At 39.7% G+C, this 21,014-nt stretch overlaps 1 pseudogene; it reads left to right on the top strand.

Annotated features, from left to right (window-relative positions):
* On the top strand, positions 1-1,197 carry LOC143412065 (eukaryotic translation initiation factor 3 subunit M pseudogene; annotated as a pseudogene).
* The last annotated feature ends 19,817 nt before the right edge of the window (positions 1,198-21,014 follow it).

Genomic DNA, 21,014 nt, shown 5'->3' with positions numbered 1-21,014 from the left:
TGCTGGGGAAGCGTTCTCGGTTCCCGGGCCTTCATCATGAGCGTCCCGGCCTTCATGGATATCAGTGAGGAAGATCAGGCTGCTGAACTTCGTGCTTATCTGAAATCTAAAGGAGCTGAGATCTCAGAAGAGAACTCCTAAGGTGGACTTCATGTAGATTTAGCTCAAATTATTGAAGCCTGTGATGTGTGTCTGAAGGAAGATGATAAAGATGTGGAAAGTGTGATGAACAGTGTGGTATCCCTCCTGTTGATCCTGGAACCTGACAAGCAGGAAGCATTGATTGAAAGCCTGTGTGAAAAGCTGGTGAAGTTTCGGGAAGGTGAACGCCCATCTCTGAGACTGCAATTGCTAAGCAACCTTTTCCATGGAATGGATAAGAACACTCCTGTAAGATACACAGTGTATTGCAGCCTCATTAAAGTGGCAGCATCTTGTGGAGCCATCCAGTACATTCCAACTGAGCTGGATCAAGTGAGAAAATGGATTTCTGATTGGAATCTTACCACTGAAAAAAAAAACACACCCTTTTAAGATTACTTTATGAGGCACTTGTGTGTGGATTGTAAGAAAAGTGATGCTGCTTCCAAAGTCATGGTGGAATTGCTTGGAAGTTACACGGAAGACAATCCTTCCCAGGCTCGAGTTGATGCCCACAGGTGTATTGTACGAGCATTGAAAGATCCAAATGCATTTCTTTTTGACCATCTTCTTACATTAAAACCAGTCAAGTTCTTGGAAGGCGAGCTTATTCATGATCTTTTAACCATTTTTGTGAGTGCGAAGTTGGCATCCTATGTCAAGTTTTATCAGAATAATAAAGACTTCATTGATTCACTTGGCCTTTTACATGAACAGAATATGGCAAAAATGAGACTACTTACTTTTATGGGAATGGCAGTGGAAAATAAAGAAATTTCTTTTGATACAATGCAGCAGGAACTTCAAATTGGAGCTGATGATGTTGAAGCCTTTGTTGTTGATGCGGTAAGAACTAAAATGGTCTACTGCAAAATTGATCAGACTCAGAGAAAAGTAGTTGTCAGTCATAGCACACATCGGACATTTGGAAAACAACAGTGGCAACAACTGTATGACACACTTAATGCCTGGAAACAAAACTTGAACAAAGTGAAAAACAGTCTTTTGATTATTGCCCTTTCCCATATTTTGTTTTTTGAGCTCATACAGACCTAGGTTAATGTTTTGCTGATCAGTTCTATTTTTTGACTATAGAGTTTTTAAACATTGCAATGGAGATTTCACCTGTAAAAAGTTATAAGGCCTTTACTATTATGTGTCATATGTATTATGTGTGCACACTTGTGTTTTGTGTTTGAATGTACGTATGTCCATATGTCATATATGATGAGCGCTCATGAAAAAAACAGCTGTTGAAGATTGTTTTGATATGTGAACAAAAAATAGGTTAACAGATCTGTTTGTTTACTTTCACCTTTCCTTTTCCTTTTCATTATATTTAATAATTCTCTTAAAGATAATGTAAATTGTTAAGAAAATTGTTTTCTTTTAATGCCTTCTGGAACGTTACATAATTTTTTCTTTAGCCATTATTGCCAAAATTCCCATCTTCATCCCAGTGCCGGTGAAGACAATGTAAATTGTTAAGAAAATTGTTTTCTTTTAGTGCCTTCTGGAATATTACATAATTTTTTCTTTAGCCATTATTGCCAGAATTCCTATCTTCAGTGAAGACAATGTAAATTGTTAAGAAAATTGTTTTCTTTTAGTGCCTTCTGGAATGTTATATAATGTTATATAATTTTTCTTTAGCCATTATTGCCAGAATTCCTATCTTCATCCCAGTGCATGAAGACAAAGATAAAACCAATCTACAGCTTCTGCAATAGCCATCACTGAACTGCTTGCAGAACTTGCCTGGACTATGTATCACTTATATGCATTGTGAACTCACTTGTATGCATTGTGAACTATCTGTTGGTTCAGCGATTTCTGGTAGTGTTAGGGTATTTATGCTGATGGTGTCATCGGTGGTACAATTTTTCCAAAAGGAGCCGTCAGCTGGCTTGGTGTATCTTCCTCCCTTCTGTTTGTCATGATCGTTCAGCTAAAATTTGGGGGCCAACAGAAGTGAGGCAAAGAACCTCACCCCCCCGCTGGTACAAAGACCTCTACACAGGTGTGGCTGTATACTGGACTGGTAGTCAATGACGGGTAAGATCCAATTACTATGGTACCAACCTAAGACAGGAGGCTGACGCCTTGAGGTCAGCTCATCCGATAACGGGTAAGGACCATATGTACTATTGGACAACCTAAGGCAGGCACGGTCCATAAGCCACATGCTTGTTGTTTAAACAGAGAGGGGGAGATGTTGAGAGCCACAGCTGAAGGGGCCCCAGCAAACTTTCAGACTGCCAGCTGATGAGCTGAAGGGGCCCCAACAAACTTTCAGACTGCCAGCTGATGATTGGCTCACAGCGGCCCCAGCAACATCTAGCTGATTGGCTCCTCTGCGGTGATGCTCATTGGACTGTTTCCCTGCCCTTTCAGACCACGGAGCTGCTCATTGGGGAACTTTTTTGGCTTCTCCCATGCGACCCAGCCAATTGGCCTCAAGAGCAGGAGGATTGTGGGAGGAGAAGGCTGGGTTGGGGTGTGTGGCTTGTGGGAAGCCGGTGGTGGCAGTTGGGCTCTGAGGGTTTTTTCCTGAGGAGCTGTTTTCTTTGGCTTGTGTGGTTCTAAAAATAAAGTTAGTTTCTTTTGACAAGTGGCTCCTGAATTGTGCCCAGCCAGACTGCGGCAACATCCTTAACCATTTTTGAGGCAGAGCCTCACTAAATTGAGTAAGGCCTTGCTAAATTGCTGAGGCTGGTCTTGATTCTCCTGCCTCAGCCTCCTGAGCACCTGGAATTACAGGTGTGCACCATCACCTCCTCTACTTCCTCTGCCATTTCTAAATGTATCTTTTAATTCAAAGGTATTGTGAAAAGCTGTTCATCTAGTGGTTCTTCCTCTACTCTGAAATCTTGACCAGTTCCAATCTTGGATCCCTTCTAATAAATGTGCCAGGAGGATTTCTATGAGGGATATGAACAAAAATACCTTTTGCATCTCCCATCTAGTCATGTTTACAAGATTTTGACCACTCCGAAAAGATCACATACAGTGTACTTTTCCTTTCTCATGAAAAAAAAAAAAGGTAACTTCAAAAAGGTTGTTTTTATTTAATAAACATTTATTGTAGTTTTTGTCAAAAGGAGTTCACTCTGGTACTCTGATATTGCTACATAATTTTACTATTGTAGTGATCTTACGCTTTTTTTGTGTGTGGGTGTGCAATTTTGGAGATCAAACACAGGGACTTCTGCATGCCAGGCAAGCACTCTACCACTGGCCCACACCCTTGCCCCTGTAATGACATTCTTCAACTTAATAAGTATATGATATTTTACATGTTATACTGTTACTAATTTTTAAAATATATTTATGTATGTATTTGTGTGTTTCTCTGTATATATATATATATATATATATATATATATATATTTTTTTTTTTTATAGGGAAAGTATCCATCCAGGGAGGCTGGATTGAAGGCTATAAATTTTAGTTGGAATGCTTTGTGTTAATAGCTGCTCCCAAAAGTTTATCGAAATACGACAGAGGCAGTACAGGATATACTTAAAATATATATCAATTAAAGATAAGTATCAGAATATATAATGAATTTTTATAAATCAAATAGAAAAGTAAATAATCCAATAGAAAAAAGAGAAAAAAGAATCATGACTAGTCATTCTCAACTCTGGCTGCACGTTATAATCACTGAGGACTTTCAAAAAATACACATGTCCCATTCCCCTACACCACCTCAGCCCAGAGTAGTCTAGCTCAGCTATACTCCTTTAGTTTATTATTATTATTATTATTATTATTATTATTATTATTATTATTATTATCTTATTTGTTCTTTTTAGAGATATTTGACAGCAGAGTATATTTTGACAAAGCTGCTTTAGTTTGAAATGCCAAAACTGCATTTTCTTAAGCTCTGTATGTAATCCAGAGTGTATTTAGAATTGAGAATCACAAAATAGATGTACTTGCACTGAATCTTAATATCAGTAGCATCACAAAAGAAAAAAAGAAGTAAATAATTAAAACAAATAAAAAATAAAAAACAAAGAAGAAAGTGTTCTGGATGGATATGGAAAAAATATGTTCAAGAGTGATATAACTAAGCCAGTAGAGATAGGAAGTACTCATGCAGAGGTATGAGTACTAACATTATGTGTACTCTTGTAATGTTAGAATGGAAAGGAGCCATTGAGACTATTGAGTCTCTCTGCTCACATCTTGATTCCTTTTTCATCACTCTGCTACTACTAACAAAGTTGTTCATATATATATGAATATATAATTTATATATTATAATGATGTGTATGAAGATAGAGTTTGCACTTTATAATTCATTGAGAACTCTCATCTGTTGTTATCTTAAATGCCATAATAAGTCAATAAGGTAGAGAAAATCATTAGCCCCACCTTCTAGTTGAGAAAATTGAAGGCAGTGAACCTGAGTGATTTTGGCAGCTGGTATTAAGATGTACCAGGACACCAAAAAAGTGGAAGACAGATCATGTGAGGGACTTCCACTTCAGGCAAAAGGGGGCCTAGTTTATTCAGATAAGTACTCCTCCTGAGAATAGGTAAAAACATTGTAAAGAGTATGAAAAACGACTTTCAGAATAGAAGAACTAAAATGGAATGAGGAGGAAGTCTAGGAGAAAGCAGGAACACACAGCTTCCTTTCACCCTGTGAGCATTTGCTGATCTGACTCAAAGCTAAACTCAGATGTGGGGAGAGGCCAATGGGGGTGAGAGACAACTTACACAGAGAAAAGGCTACAAATGCCTCCATCACAACCCGGGAGAACCAGGAGTAAACCATTCTCCTTTACCCATCTTTCTAGAATAGAAGGAAGAATGGTCTTTTTTGCTGAGAGGTGGGGGAGACTTGGAAGAAAAAATGTACCCTTTAAGTTTATAAACCCAAAGCCCATCTCGGCAAGGAATCGTATCCCATTCATATTATCAGAATCAAATGTGAATGTAAAGTGGTGGCAGGGGTAACTGGCCCATGAATTTAGTAAATGAAAATGCAAGACCTTAGTAGAAGAATGATCTACCCTATGCTTCTGGGAACCCCAGCAATTAATTGTTCAAGGGCCATGAGAAACGCACCAAGATGCACACATTTTGAATGAGACCAAAACAGATGACATAAACTGACATCCAATGACTTTGAAAATCGGGTTATCAGACAGATTATTCCAAAGGATGATTATTATACTTAAAAACAGGACACTCAGAAATATCTGTGAAAAACAGATAATTATTCATTGAACTTTTACAAAGAAAAATATTCATAACTGAAATTAAGAATTCAATGTTAATAAGTGAGTTAGGAAGCCAATCTAACATGGCTAAAGAGAAAGTCACAGATTTAAAAGAGAGGGTTAAAGGGATTATCTACAATGGTTCACAGGCAAAAACACAGGAAATACAGTAGCAAAGATGAGAGATGTAAATGATAAAATAGAATGGTCTAACATACATGTAATCAAAGTCCCAGCAGTAAAGAAGAAATAGGCCAGAAGAAAGATATGAAGAAATAATGGCCATAAGTTCTTCAGAGCTATTGAGAGATTCCAGAGGCTTAATCCATAGATTCAAGAAGCTTAATAAATCCCTACTTGAATAAATTTTTAAGAGCTAACTGGGTGTGGTGGTGTATGCCTGTCATTCCAAGAGTTTGGGAGGCAAAAGGCAGGAGGATTACAAATTCAAGGCCAGTCTCAGCAGTTTAGCAAGGCTCTAAGCAACTTAGTGAGAACTTGTCTCAAAATAAAAAATAAATAAATAAAAAAAAGATTTGGAGATGTGACTCAGTGGTTAAGTGCCTCTAAGTTCAAGCCACACTACCAAAATAAAATAAAATAATAAATTACTGTAATTTTCAAGAATGAGAGCATGTCAGATGTGGCATGCCTGTAATCCCAGCAAGTAGGTAGACTGAGGCAGAAAGGTTGCAAATTTGAGGTCAGCCTCAGCAATTTAACCAGACCATATCTCAAAATAAAGGAGGGGTGGGGAGACAGAGAGAACAATAAAGCAAAATATATTTTCGGAACAAATTAAAACTAAAAGAATTCTAAAGTAAGTAATCATATATGTATGATTCAATGATGGATACTTTTTTATTTTTACTTAAACTATTAGAATTGTTTTAAACAGCTTTTTTTTCACAGCTGTGACACACACACACACACACATACACACACACACATATGTATATGATATCTGAACATTTTAATGTCTTTAGACAAAAAAGAATGACATGGAATTTTAAATAAAAGGCTTAAACTAAAATACAAGAAATGAAAAAATAATGAAGGTGATAAATGCAGTTAAAGTACTCCTAAATTTCTTGTATTATCCAAGGTGAGGGTAAATAAATAAGTTTAGACATTGATAATTAAGATGATGTGTTGTAATTTCTAGAATACCACAGAAGAACAGAAATGGAGTACATAACTTTTAAATTAGAAAAGTGAGGAATAGGAATTTGACAAAATATAGAAACAAAAGAAGCTTTTTATTACAAATCATTTATACTTAGTGTAAATGGACTATAACTCAAGGATAACTTATTGAAATTTCTATTTTTATCCAATAGTAAGAAACACTAGGCTGAGAATTAATTATAAGATGTCATATGAATATCAATCTCCCTCATATCCATGTTGCTGTGTTAATATCTAATGAAATTGGCCTGAAGGCAAGCAGTATTAAAAGACGCAAAGGAAGATACACCATTTTGATAAAATAGTCCAAACCACTAGGAGATGGAGCAACATCAGTCTATGAACAAAAGCAAGGCAGAGTGTACAATAATGAACCCTTCCCCACACTCCTTATGTAAACTAATTGCCTTCTCAGTGTCCACCAGGAGGCACATCTGTAGTTAAAGTTGGGTTTATTAACTCCTTCTGAGAAACTGATGTGACTCCATTTTTGAGAAATCAGCTTCTACCTCAAGGCCTGTCCTAAGAAGGGGGCGTGACCCTTGTCCTGGGAAAAACCCACAGAGAGCTCCTAATCACATACCCACCCTGCTGAGTTGTTTGTCTGTAAATAACAGGAGAGAGGGCTGGGGTTATGGCTCAGTGGTAGAGCCCTTGCCTAGCATGTGCATGAGGCCCTGGGTTCGATCCTCAGCACCACACAAATAGAGGTATTGTGTGCAACTACAACTAAAAAAAATAAATATTAAAAAAAAAAACAAAAACTACAGGAGAGATCTGCAGACTCAGTCAGGCTAGGTGAGGACCCATAGCAACTCCCTAGCAACCACCAATCAGCATGAGACAGGGAAAATACCTGGGATGCCAGATGACCCCCAAGTAGTTTATGGTGGTGGGTAACATGTTGGGAAACCATGTAGTTCAGCAGTACTCTCCTCGTGGCTTAAACCAATCAGTTCAAATGAATCCCCCTCTTGTACTAGCCAATCACCCCTACCCAACTTGTTCCCGCCAGAGAATGTGCTAATTAATGTTAAGAGTTGTTGTTTGATTTTCCCGAGGTATGGAATGATTTGCTGGGTGATGTTGTGACACACAGAGTATCCCCCCAAAACCTATAAAATCTCACTGAACATAGGACCAGGACTCAATCCCTGGGACCGCTGCGTTGGGACGGTTGTGAGTCCAGGCTCGAGCATGCAATAAAGACTCTAGTGTGATTGCATTGGATTCGGCTCCTGGAGATCTATTGGGGTCCCATGAATCTGGAATTATACTTCCAGCACCAAGGCCAATGGGGAATTGTGGGGTGGCCCAGTAAGAGGGGTTAGAAAAGACTTATAGGACCTGGAGAGGATTTAAACAATAGGGTTTTTCCCTGGATTGGCTGCTGTCAGGAAGTAGGGAGTGATTCTATGATGGATACCTTTTTATTTTTACTTAAACTATTAGAATTACATTAGTCAACTTTTTTCACAGCTGTGACCTATGGGTTACCTTATCATCATGATTCTTATCTCGAATACCAAAAGAACAGATTGTAGCTAACTCTATAACTGGTCAAAAGCAGCAGCCACCCATTATCCAGGATAAGAAGATATTTGGTCTTTTCTGTGGTTTTAGTGATATTCTTGCTGTTGTGTGTCCTCAAACATGCTTACACAGTGGTCTTGGTTTGTCTTGATGGTCTCTGGTCACAGTATCCTTTCTTTTTTCTTTTTTGGTATTCAGGATGGAACTCAGGGCACTTTACCACTGACCTACATTCCCAGCTTTTTTTTTTTTTTTTTTTAAATTTGAAACAAGGTCTCACTAAATTGTGGAGCCTGGCCTTGAACTTGCAATCTTCCTGCCTCAGCCTCCTGAGTTGCTGGGATGACAGGCATATGCCACTTTTCCCGGTGGGTCTCAGAGAGGTCTTGACTGATGTCCATGTTCAATGGATCTGTGTATGTTTGACAGGAGAACTCAGCCTGGCTGCAGGTCAGCCTCTGGCTCACTGGAGTTGTTTTTCTCACCCTCAGGCCAGAAGCTCTCAAGGACAGTGGTTTGCCTTTGAGGAAACAGACAGAGTTGTTGTCGGGAAAGCAATTTGAGTTATTTGTGGGTTTTCCATGGAACCACTTCAGCAGCAGGGTGTTTGTGACATGCCTGCTCTACTTGTTCCTGTTTTTGTCCCTCTAGTTAAGCCAGGTTTGCATCATCCCTTAGTAAAACTCCTTAGTTTTACTTCTTTGGTTTTGCTCAACCATGTACTTTTTGAGAGATAATTTTCCTTTAACCTTATTTTTTTTTGTTTTGTTTTGTTTTTTTTAATGAGGTTAGAAACAAGTTTGGTAAAATAGGAGGCTTGATTCTGGGGTCTCAAATGCATGTGCAGTTATTTAGTCCCAGGGCCAATTCCCAGCAAATGTCTTTATTCATACATTCCATGTTCCCCATCAGCATGAATCACTGATGTGACAGCCATAAAATGAAGGCAACAAGGTGCTTGGTGTGAGCGAAGTGTTTTAATATCCTTTGATGAAAGACATATGCAAAAACGAAATAAATTTAGTGTCTTTTCCCTTCTTTTTAAGCCAAAAGGTCTGTTCAGAATTTTGTGGCTGTAACTTAACAGCTGTGACTAATTTTATTCTGTTACCAGACATTCCCTCCTTTTCTCTGCCCTGATTTCCATTTCCCTCCTGGTGGTTTGAGTCCTGTCACTCCTGGTCCCTGCTCCCCATAGTTCACCTGGGCCACTCGCCACCTTTGGGGTGACCTCATGTGGTCCTTCAGTTGCCATGGCAACACAGGAGTTTGGAGAACTGGGCTTCCTTTCTGCTGTTTTGCTCCTTCCAAGGTCTTGACAATCCTTTCCTCTAAAGTGATTGATTCAGGAACCTTTGGGTTAGTGCTGCATCAAAGAGGCTCATTAACTTTTCCTTGCTATATTCCCCCTACTTCTATACTTACCCCTCCCCCATTTTTATGCAAACTTTTCAGAGGATTCAGATACATTAATTAAGAGATTTATAATTGGGCTGAAGATGTAGCTCAATGATAGAGCACTTGCCTAGTGCAAGGCCCTGGTTTTATCCCAGAACCACCAAAAGAAAAAAAAAATGCTCAAAATTGTTAGGCCTCAAATGTTTATTGGCTAACAATCTATCACAGATCCATTACTAGACCTTCAAAGGCTAGATTGGCGCCACCTGGTGGTAGTGATTCACTCTGGTTTACTGTACAGAGAAAAGTCTGGGTTCCTGTCTGAAGCTTTCCTACTAGTTGCGACTTCAAAAAGAATGCATCTGGAAAACTCTGAGGCCTCTGGGGACCACCTGCATCTTATTCCTAAGACTGGATGCCTATTCTTTCCCCAATCTGCCATCCCTGTATGTTTTCCTACAGCATGACTGAGATAAGAATTTTTTTTTCTATTTTTTCACAGTGTAGGAGATGAACCCAGGGCCTCATACATAGTAGGCAACTCTACCACGAGTTACACCAATGTCTTCTTCCATTTCTTGGATTCTTTTTTTTTTTTTTTTGGTTCCAGGGTTATAACCCAGGGCACTTAACTACTAAGCCACATTCCCAGTCTTTCTTTCTTTTTTTCCTTTCTTTTCTTTTTTTTTTTTTAAGACAGGATCTTGCTAAATTGCTCAGGGGCTCCCTAAATTACTGAGGCTGGCTTTGAACTTGAAATCCTCCTGCCTCAGCCTCTCAAACTGCTTCGATTACAGGTATGCACCACTGCACCTGGCTAATTTCTTGGATTTTTATGCTAGCATTTGTCTACCATCCCCATTTGTCCCTGAATTCCCAAAATAACTTAGGCCACACTGTGGCCTGTTTGGGAGGGAGTTACGTGCTTGGGAAGTGTGGGGAGGATGCCTCAAGAGGCAGTCTCAGTGCATAAGGCAATTGAGTTCCGTGGTTGATTGTAGTGTGTGTATTTGGGTGATGATGGAGGTGAAGTGAAGGCTCAGCTTCTGAAGGAAGATGCTTCTTCCAAGATTAAATGGAATGAAGAGTTCTCCCTGAGTTCCTCACTCTTAAATCCAATCCACTCTTAAATCTGCTTATGTGGCAGGCCCACTTGGATATTACACAGACATTTTATTTTGTTTTGTTTCTTTCTTTCTTTTTTTTTTTTTTTTTTTTTTTTGGTGTTGGGGATGGAGCCCAGGGCCTTGTGCATGCTAAGCAAATGCTCTACTCCTGAGTTACACCCCCACCCCTGAACTGACATTTTAAACATAGGAAATCAAAAAAAAAAAAAAAAAAAAAAAGAAACTGTTCCCTTTGAAACTCAGTCTGCGCACCATCTGCCCCTGCAGGTCTTTCTGGCTAAGAAAATGGCAGCAGCATTCATTATAGGGGTGTGTGAGCCTGACAATAGGCTTCACCTTGGCTTTCTCTATTCTTCAAACTTATATCTAGTCCCCAGCGAGCCCTGACAGCTTCACCTCCAAATTGAACCCTGACTCACTCACTCACTCTCTCTCTCTCTCTCTCTCTCTCTCTCTCTCTCTCTCTCTCTGTCTCCCCTCTGCCACTTACCCGAGACACTCACCTCCCTATCTAGCTAGCTGGACTTCCTCCTTCCCCTCCTGCCTTCAGTTCTGTTGCTGTGTAGTCACACAGTCACAGCAGTGCCTTTAAAGTACCAACAAGATCATTGCACCCCAAGGCTTGCAACTCTAATGGATTGTTGCATTTAGAAGAAAATCTGAGCACCATAAAGGCCCTGCCTGACCTCTCCCATTTGTTTCTCACCCACTTTACCTTCCCTCCACGTGTTCCAACCTCCTGGACTTCATGTCATTTCTCTGAACAAGGGCAGCAAATTCAAATATCTGCAGAGTTTGGCAGGAGGATAATGAGGGGACAGGGAATATTTCCCTCACACAAACCATTGCCATATAAGAGAGTGAATGACAGATTTTATCACATTTTATGACTCTTAAGGAAGATTTAAGAGAAGTAATTGCAATGTTTCAGTTGCTAAGACAGATTCAAAAATCCTATTCATCTTCCTTTAAAATGGCCTCATCAAGCCAAACAAAATTGTAAAATGTTAATGTGATTACATTAGCTCTCATAAAAGCAGAAAAGGAAGAAGAAAATTCTAGATAATTTTGGAGATAATGGGTCAGAGAAATCAAATCTAATCCAGGAAAAGTGGAAGTTAGGACCTGAATCAGTCAGATAATCCTGTCAGCTCTTGGAGACCCTTTCTGCTACCCATAAAATCCTGCAAAACTTGTATGTCTTGCCTGTAATAATTCTCTGGTTTCCATGACTGTATTATTTTTCTCAGAGTGCATTATAATCCCATTGTGGAAGTGCTAGAACTGGAAAAAAATATGTGGGTTAGTATAGACGACTACTTTTTCCTCTTAGTTTCTTTAAAATACAAATGGGCCTTTAAGGCAGAGACTTATAGCTCTGTATTATAAGGAACAGGATATGTGCCGATATATACATATTACAACAATGTAATAAAGGAGGAGGTGGGAAATGGCCCTACACAGTTACAATTTTGTATTTTATGTGAAGTCTAAGTTGACTATGGAAAGTTGAGGATGTACAGTTGAGTACCTTTGGCAACTGCTAAAATAATAATAATAATAATAATAATAATAATAATATGCCAAAAGGAATAGCTAAAATTAAAAAAAATCAAAAAGTAAGTTAAAATGGAATTCTCACTGGTGTTAAGATAGGATAAATGGGAGAATAAAAAGCAACCATCTCCAAGAGGGCAGAAACCTTTGAAGTATAAGAAAGTCAGAGTGAATTCCACCTGGGACACTACCAGCCCCTAGTGTTCTCAAGGTCCCTTGTGGTGCTTTGCAGGTGGACCTTTATCTCATCACCCATCACTCATTGATGAACTTTTGCCTTTGGAGCTCAAAACTGGCCAATGTCAAAACCCCAACATAACATCACATATGAATTATAGGCAAGCAATCATCAAGTTTGATCTGGACATTCTCTCCCTACATTTAAACATGGAAAAACTCTTACCAAAAATTTACTTGCAAATTATGTAATCAGCACACTTGAGTGACACTCTGGAGAGATCCAGAGTACTTCCTTTACTCTCTGAAATCCTGTGAATAACACTGGAAATCCACTGACCTGTTGCATTCTCTTTTCCTTTTGGGGGCCACTATCTGGCTCTCTACCCACCCTCAACTGTGATCACACCTAACACTTGGTTGTGTATCCTCAGTTTTCTCCAAATGGATCTACAAAAAGATATGTACACATTTCTAGACTTGTTTATTATAAAAATGGGAATATTAATGAACTCTTACACGATCTTACCTCCACTTATTGTATGAGGCATACATCCCAATATGTACATGTAGATCTCACTTTTTTTGCACCTCCCTAGTATTCCAGGGTATAGTTGGTAACAAGAAAGGGCTCCTGTTCCTTTGTTAACGTTTTTGTTTGTTTCTCTGACCTTCTTGCTATAGGGCTTCTTTTCACACTTGATGTCCAGAGGACCCTCCATATGGGGGAGCATTTTCCTCCTTTGGGTCTCTGCTGCAGCATGGCTATAACATTTGTCTTTATCATCTTTTTATTTAATTTATTCATTCTAAATCCATCCCTACCTTGTCACCCTTCACTCAAGAGCTGACTTTGTCTTTATATTACAGTAATGTACTGTGTAAAGCATTTGGGCCAGCAGTGGACCATATACCCAACAGTTGTTCCATAGATTATAATGGAGCTGAAATGTTCCTGTTGCCATGTGACGTCAGAGCCAATGTGATGTAATAGCTCAATGCATGACTCAGGTTTGTGATAATGCTGAGGTAAATAAACCCTGTGTGCTTATACAATTGTGTACTGTATATGATATTTGAGAGTAATAATAAATAACTTATCAGTTTATGTATTTGTTATACTTTTATTTTACTTCCTTTTTTGATACTGGAGGATTGAAGCCAGAGGTGTTTTACTGCTAAGCTGCATCCCCAGCCATTTTCACAATTTTTATTTATTTATTTATTTGTTTGTTTGTTTATTTATTTATTTATTTATCTTTTTGGTACCAGAGATTGAACCCTGGGCACTTAACTACTAAGACACATCCCTAGCCTTTTTTTCAAATTTTATTTTGAGACAAGTCTCACTAAATTGCTTAGGGGCTTGCTAAATTCCTGGGGTTGGCTCTAAACTTGCAATCCTCCTGTCTCAGCCTTCGGAGTTACTGGGATTACAGGTGTGTGCCATTGTGCCCAGCTACTTATTCTTTTGTTTTTGAAACAGGGTCTTCCTGAATTCCTGAGGCTGGCCTCAAACTTGTAATCCTCCTGCCCCAGCTTCCCAAATTGCCTGGATTAGACTGAACTTTTTATAAATAGAAATAGTACAGCCTAAAATAATGAATAAAGGAATAACAAATACAAACCAGGTGTGGGGGTCACACACATATAATACCAGCAATTTGGGAGACTGAGGCAGGATCACAAATTCAAGGCCAGGCTAGGGAACTTAGGGTGTCCCTGTCTCAAAATAAAAAATAAATAAATGAAGGACCGAGGATGTAACTCAGTGGTAGAGGGACTCTAGGTTCAATACCCAGTAGTAAAAAAAAAAAAAAAAAAAAAAAAAAAAAAGAGTTTCAAGATAACAATAAAAGATCATTAGATAAGTGCCGGGCCAGGTATGCCTGCCCAGGTCACATGTTATGAAGCCAGACTTAGGCTTTGAGCATTGGGACATGACCCACAGTTCTGAAAGATAAATCAATCCAGATAGGTTAACTCCACCAAGGGCATCGAGACAGGGCTTGTCTTTAAATTTACATCTGTCTAGTGATAAAGTATGGGTGGGTTCTTTGCAAAACACCGCACCATTTCTCACTGTGCTCAATTCATACTTCTGGAATTGATTTTAATTTGCGCTGCAAGCAGGATCAAAAGGGGTGAAGTATAAATAGGACACTTTCCCAGGAGATTGGAAAAGCAGCAGAGTAACTCGACTGCCCAGGACTCTGGACACCAGACCTGACGTAACTTGGGCCCATCTTCTGTGAGAAAGACTTGGGCCCTCCGACTCTGGGTTGTGGTTTTTTTGGGGGGTGGGGGGATTACTAAGAAACAGGCACCTCATGTCTATGGAAGAATGCAGGGCACACACTTAGAAACAGCATTCCCAACTTAGAGGCCAGTCAGGGAGAAGAGGCAGGGACAGGCTTGAGAAAGGTGAAAGGTTAAGGAGCCCTGATAAGGAAGCCCTGTGACTGGGGAGAACTAGGTCAGTGTACCAGGAAACTCCCTCAGTTGGGCACTTGGCAACAGGCTGTCAACGTTTTTCCTTTTATTTCTTATAAGACAATATCAAGTCTTAATGATTAGGATTCTCCCCACCCCAATTCCTGCAAAGTATCTTTTATTTACTTATTTATTTTTCTTCCCATTTTTTATTAGTGCATTACAGTAATACACATTGATTCCTGCAAAATATCTTGTGATTGGCTCATATGAGTTCAGCATTCAATGAGACAATGCTACTGGGGAACTTAGTTTAGCTGTGACGAAGCCACTGTCTTTGGTTATCCACTGTGTTGGGAAGGAATGACAAATGTAAGGAAGGGAACTCAGAGAAAAGCTGATTTCCCTCCATGATGTAGTTTCCATAAAAACCCCCAGACTCCTACCCAGCATAGCCGTGTTCTCTTGCTGTGAGTTGCAAGCAATCTCTCAATCTATCATCTTGTCCAGTGAGCAGCTGTTAGGTGCCCAGCATGCTGCAAGGTGCCCAGCATGCTGCCCAAAGAAAAATAAAACCTCTGTCTCACCCTTGAAGAGGTCAGTGTTGCCATGGAGCTGGGACGCCTGCATACAGCACCAGAGCAGATTCTAGTCAAGTTGCAGCTGGGATCAAAGATGAATTCTTTAATACGCAGCTTTGGAAACATGGTTGTTTAAGCATTGGGAAGCTACAGCCTTTCCTCCCTTATAATACTAAAATAAATACTAGGTGCATCAAAGATTTAAACGTAAAATAAACAAGATCATAACAGATTTGGCGAACAACAAAATGTTAGTGAATAACATTTTATAATCAAGGTGTGGAACTTTTTTAAAACAGGACATGAATCCCAGAAACTCCACAGGAAAAAAACTGAAGAACTTTATCTCATAAAAATTTTAAAACTTCTGTAAGAAAAGAAAAAGCTAACCATGAACAAGAAAATATAAATTTGCAGCACTCAGAGCAGACAATTTTCTGTAATAAACAAAGACTCTTGCAAATCAATAGAAAATCAATGAATGTCCTCCCACCTGGAAAGAAGCAGAATTGACTAAAGACAAAGTGAAAATTGTCAATAAACACAGGATCAGACTCTGGAAGACAAAAAGCATAGAGAATAAAATGGTATTAGGCAAGTTTCCACCTCATAGGCTTGTAAATATTTTTAAATATTTATTTTTCCAGGGTGGATGATGAAGTGGAGGAATGACACTTTTAGAGTGAGCATAATCTAGAACAATTTGTAGAGAGAAAGTCAGTAATATTTATCATACTTTAATAAAATGTTCATACCCTTTACCCAGCAATTCCACTTTAGAAAATTATTCCACAGCAGTACCAACACACATACATAAAGACAGAGGCACAAAGATGGCATTCATATTAAACATTGCTCTTATGAGTTGAAGTCTACTACATGCCAGGTTCTATGTACATTCTTCATCATAATTGATATCCCACAACCACTAAATCAATGTACTGGTGTTAATGTCCAGCATACAAGTGATAAAAATAAAACTCAGGGGGAAAAATGCTTAAGGTGATGAGAAAATCCAGATGAGTGCTTTCTTCAAAGCATGTGCTGGTGACCTGTCCCACACGTCATTGCAATTGTCCTTTAGTATACCTGGGATATTGGTGCCAGAACCACCTAAGGACAATAAAATGTGCATGTGTTAGTCAGCTTTGCATCACACTGGCCAAAATATGTAGTAAGAACAGTTTAGAGGAGAGAAAGTTTATTTGGGGCTCAAGGTTTCTAAAGGTTCAGTCCATGATCAGCCAAATCCGTTGCTTTGGACCCAAGGTAAGACAGAACATAGTGGCACAAGGGCATGTCAGAAGGAGACTGCTCATCTCATGGCAGTCAGGAAGAAGAGAGAGAGGAAGGGTGGCAAGGAAGATGCATCCTTCCAGGGCATGCCCCCAGTGACCCACATCCTCCTGCCTGCCATTACACCTAGTTAGTCCCTCTAAACTAGAATGGACTGATTAGGTTACCGCTCTCAATTCAATAATTTCTCCTCTGAGTATTCCTGCATTAACACAGGAGCTTTTGGGGGAGACCTCAGATCCAAACCTTAACAGTACAGATGCTCAAGTCTCATATAAATGACTCAGCATTTGCTTATAGCCTATGTACATCCTTCCAGATATGAAATATATTTAACTTATTTATAATATCTAATATAATATCAGTATGATATAGATAATTATATACCATATTATTTAGGGAATACTGATAAGAAAAAAAATGTCAATATATATTCAGTACAGACAACTTGTTTTCAAATATGTTTAGTCAGTCTTGGATTGGTTAAATAAGCAGAAGGAGCCTGTAGATACAACTATTTTCTATTTTCACTAGCAGAAACTTGTAGACAGATCCAAGTTCATTAAAAAGAGGTAGATGAAGTAAATTATGGTAATCTGGGCAAAGCAATGTTATTCAGCTGTGGAATAGAAAATAGAATGAGATCGATTTTTATCAATTGGAAGAACCAATAAGATGCATTAAAGCAAAAAAAAAGTGAGATTTTCAAAATATTAAAGTTATTTAAGAATAATAATAGTAACCTGATGAATGTGACTACCTCTGGATGTCTCATTTATTTCCGATTATTAGGAAATAAAACTTTCAAAAAGGTGGCAAGAGATAAAGTCATTCTCGGTCCTGTCTCCGTGGCTCTATTTTATTTTATTTTTTATCTTATATTTTGGGATACCAGGGATTGAACCTGGAGAGTTTAACCACTGAGCCACATCCCCAGTCCTTTTAATTTTTTATTTTGAGACAGAGTCTCACTAAGTCGCCTGGGCCCTCACTAAGTTATTAAGGTTTGCTTCAAACTTGCAATCCTCCTACTTCAGCCTCCTGAACCACTATGCCCAGCCCCAGGTCTCTAAACTAGCAGCTTTCTCTACCTTCTCACTAGTCCCAGAGAAGGAAGTGTCTTTCTGTCTGTTCAGGAATAATCCCTTACCTTTTCTTCTTCTTTCCTGGATCAGGTGATTGAACCCAGGGACACCTGCATGCTGAGCACACACTCTACCACTGAGCTACACCCCCAGCTCCCTTACTTTTCATCTAATTCAGACGCCCCCTTTGTCCTCCGGCTCCATCGTCAGTCATGCCTATTTGATCCATCCCCCACCTCTGCTGTTATTGAACCTTCCTGCTTCTACATTAACTCCTCTCTCTCAAAGTCAACAATTTTCAAGCTCTTCACTACTTCAAAAACTTACCTTCTAGTTACATCCTTCCACTAGATTCTTAAAACTGACCTCTACCGTCCCTAGCTACATATCCCCACTCCCTACCTGAAGCTCTGATTACTGCTGGGCTTCTTCTCCATCGTTCTATTTGGTGAAAATTCTTTGACAAGATTCACCTTGATCTTCCAATTGCCAGCATCTTCTTCTTTTGACCTCCCATAGCTACCCCAGTGTTAGAGCAGTGGTTTTGACAGTCTCTTTCCTTTCCCAGACCTTCTGGAGCCTGGTCCTGTTGTCCAGGCTCCCCGAAGACAGTGACTCTGGCAGTGACCGCTCATTTCCCATCCTGAGTCCTCCGCGGCCTTTTCTCCCAGTCCATCCTCCATACTGCTTCTACTGCGCATTTTATTTTTTTTATAATCCAATTTTGCAGATCTTTTCCCATAGCCATATCTCTTGCTTTGTTTTAATTTGCAATCATAAACCTGCTTTGTAATAATAAAGAAGAAAACCCTGCAAAACATAAGTTTCATAGTTTAGGAATTTTACAGGAAATGTAGCCATTATTTTTTGGTGTGGCACAATAATTTCCTAAAATGTGTTTCAATCTAAACAGAAATATGTTGGGGGGAGTGGGGGCTGGGATTGTGGCTCAGTGGTAGAGAATTTGCCTAACATGTGTGAGGCACTGGGTTTGATTCTCAGCACTGCATATAAAAATGAATAAAATAAGGATAAGTCTAACCTAAAGCCCTTTTCCACCATCTTTATCACTCTCTGCTCTCTGTACTGGCACCATACAGGCGGAGTTCTACCCTAGCTAACCCGCTCTTCTCTTTACAGTTCACCCTGCCCCTTTATGCTCCATTTGTTCTCTCTACCAAGAATTCATTTCTAGACCCTTCATCATCTTCAGTTATCTCCTCACCTTGGAAGGTTCTGCTCAAGCATCATGTTCTGCATGAAAACTCGACTGCCTCTCTACCCAACTCCAAGCCCAGGTAACACTGGCTGCTTTTTTCTTGGAGTCCCCCTCCCAGTCCCCTATCATCCTACCTAGAACACTACTGCAGTGAGCTGATGCCATGCTTGTTTTCTCAAAACACAGGAACCCAGCACAGATACTTAGGCTGTTTTCTGCTACCATAGCCCATAGTAAGTGCTTAAAAATGGATCTTTTGGCAAATGAATCAATGAGCATCATTCAGCAAGTAATCTAATAATAGCACCTTTGGGGTGCTTCCTTGCATATCAGCTAGCCTGCCTTCCCAATGCTGATCCACCTCCTCCGGGCTGTCAGCCCCTTTGTCTGTTGTTGACTTCTAGTTGAGTCAGAAACTTCAGAGGAGGATCAGAGACTGGTTGTGGGGCTGCCATCCTCCTTCTTCTGCCCCAATGTATAACTACTGGATTTCCCCATTCCATTCCCCAACCCTCCCCAATACAGTAGTGACTCTCTTCTAGAATAAATTTAGGTCTGTGAGCCTTCACTCAGTTTGGTAGAGGACAAAGTTCATAGATTCTGTTGGTTAACTAAAGCCAGGAGGATGGATATTGTGGGGCTTAGTCTATGAGCAGTAAGAGACTTCAGGCAAATGTCTTCACACCCATCACACACAGTTCTGTGAATGGTGTGTGTCTCTGGTGACTAGCTGGATCCAACTGTCCCACTCAGCCTGTGCCAGTGCACATATTTTCTCAGGTGCCCATGCTATGATTCTCATCCAGTGTACACTTATGAAAATAAAAACCAGACTTGGCTGGATCTCTGAGTGTGACAAGGCCCCATGTGACATAAGAGTCCCAGAATCACTTCATTTGCAGGAGATATCAGGTAAGAGATGAGTGTGCCTAGTCCCCATTGCCATCCTGCTGTAGAAAGACCTCCAAGGGCCCCCAAAGCTGCTGGAGAGCCGGAAAGGCCATGGGGCATTTTATTCAAGAAAACATCACATTTTTATTTGGATAATATAGAATCCAAAGAAAATGCATGTTAAAGATTTCATAGAAGATGCATGTTAATGGTGAAGAGCAGAAAAGCGAGAGGATTTGATTGTAGGAAGATGAAGTTGACTTTATCTCCAAAGGCTGATTCTTCCTGGGCTAATCTCTCTCTGACCCTCTGCTCTTTCTAAAACTCAAATGACTTCTTCAGAACGTGCTTTTTGGAGTGTGATGTGGGGGAGATGAGCATATAAGAGAGTTAAACTGCAGTGTTCACAACGAATGAGGCAGAGACGCAAAGCTGCTTTGCAGCTCTAATGGGACTCAGCCTCTTCTGAGTCATTGCCATAAAGGAACATGGAAGTTCAAGATTGGTTACATCATTATAAATTTTAAAATTCATTGTAAAATGGTTGAATTTAGCTACAAAATATCCCACTGTATAACTCAATGGGATTTGACTCTGGATTTTGTGGGCTCTGATCACAATGACTTATTTGTCTTTGTCTGTCCAGCAAAATTATCTTCTAGAATACAAATTTACTTTAATCTCAGAATGTTAACTGCTTTCACATGTGCTTTTAGAACTCTCTCAAATAATACAGGTGATAGATCAGGGGTACCTCTGGTGTGTGTGAGCCCTAGCAAATATTTTGGGAGGACTCCTATATATGTAAACAATGTTATGAAAAATAAAATTCAGAACATAGATAGGTCAGAACCAGTGCACAAGCTTCATGGGGACTCAATATAAGGCCCAGGAGTCAAGTCCTGAACTTACCCTTTGCCCTGTGTCCAATTCGAGATTTACCCCAAACCAGGCATTAGCAGCTTCTGGTGACCTAATGTTGCCCAATTTCACAAAAACAATGATGCACCAGGCAACGGGAATCCTTTACTCTTTTGGAACCAGGGCCCAGGCCAGTGTAACCTTAAAGACACAAATCATGGAGCTTCTGTGCCACCCCTTGAGGAGGAAGGTGGCAGAAGACTGAAGAATACTTTGAGATCTAGTC

The sequence above is a fragment of the Callospermophilus lateralis genome, chromosome 13 (genome assembly GCF_048772815.1).
Source record: "Callospermophilus lateralis isolate mCalLat2 chromosome 13, mCalLat2.hap1, whole genome shotgun sequence".
Taxonomy (NCBI): Eukaryota; Metazoa; Chordata; class Mammalia; order Rodentia; family Sciuridae; genus Callospermophilus; species Callospermophilus lateralis.
The sequence above is the reverse complement of the archived record's forward strand: the minus strand, read 5'-3'. Positions and strand labels throughout refer to the sequence as shown.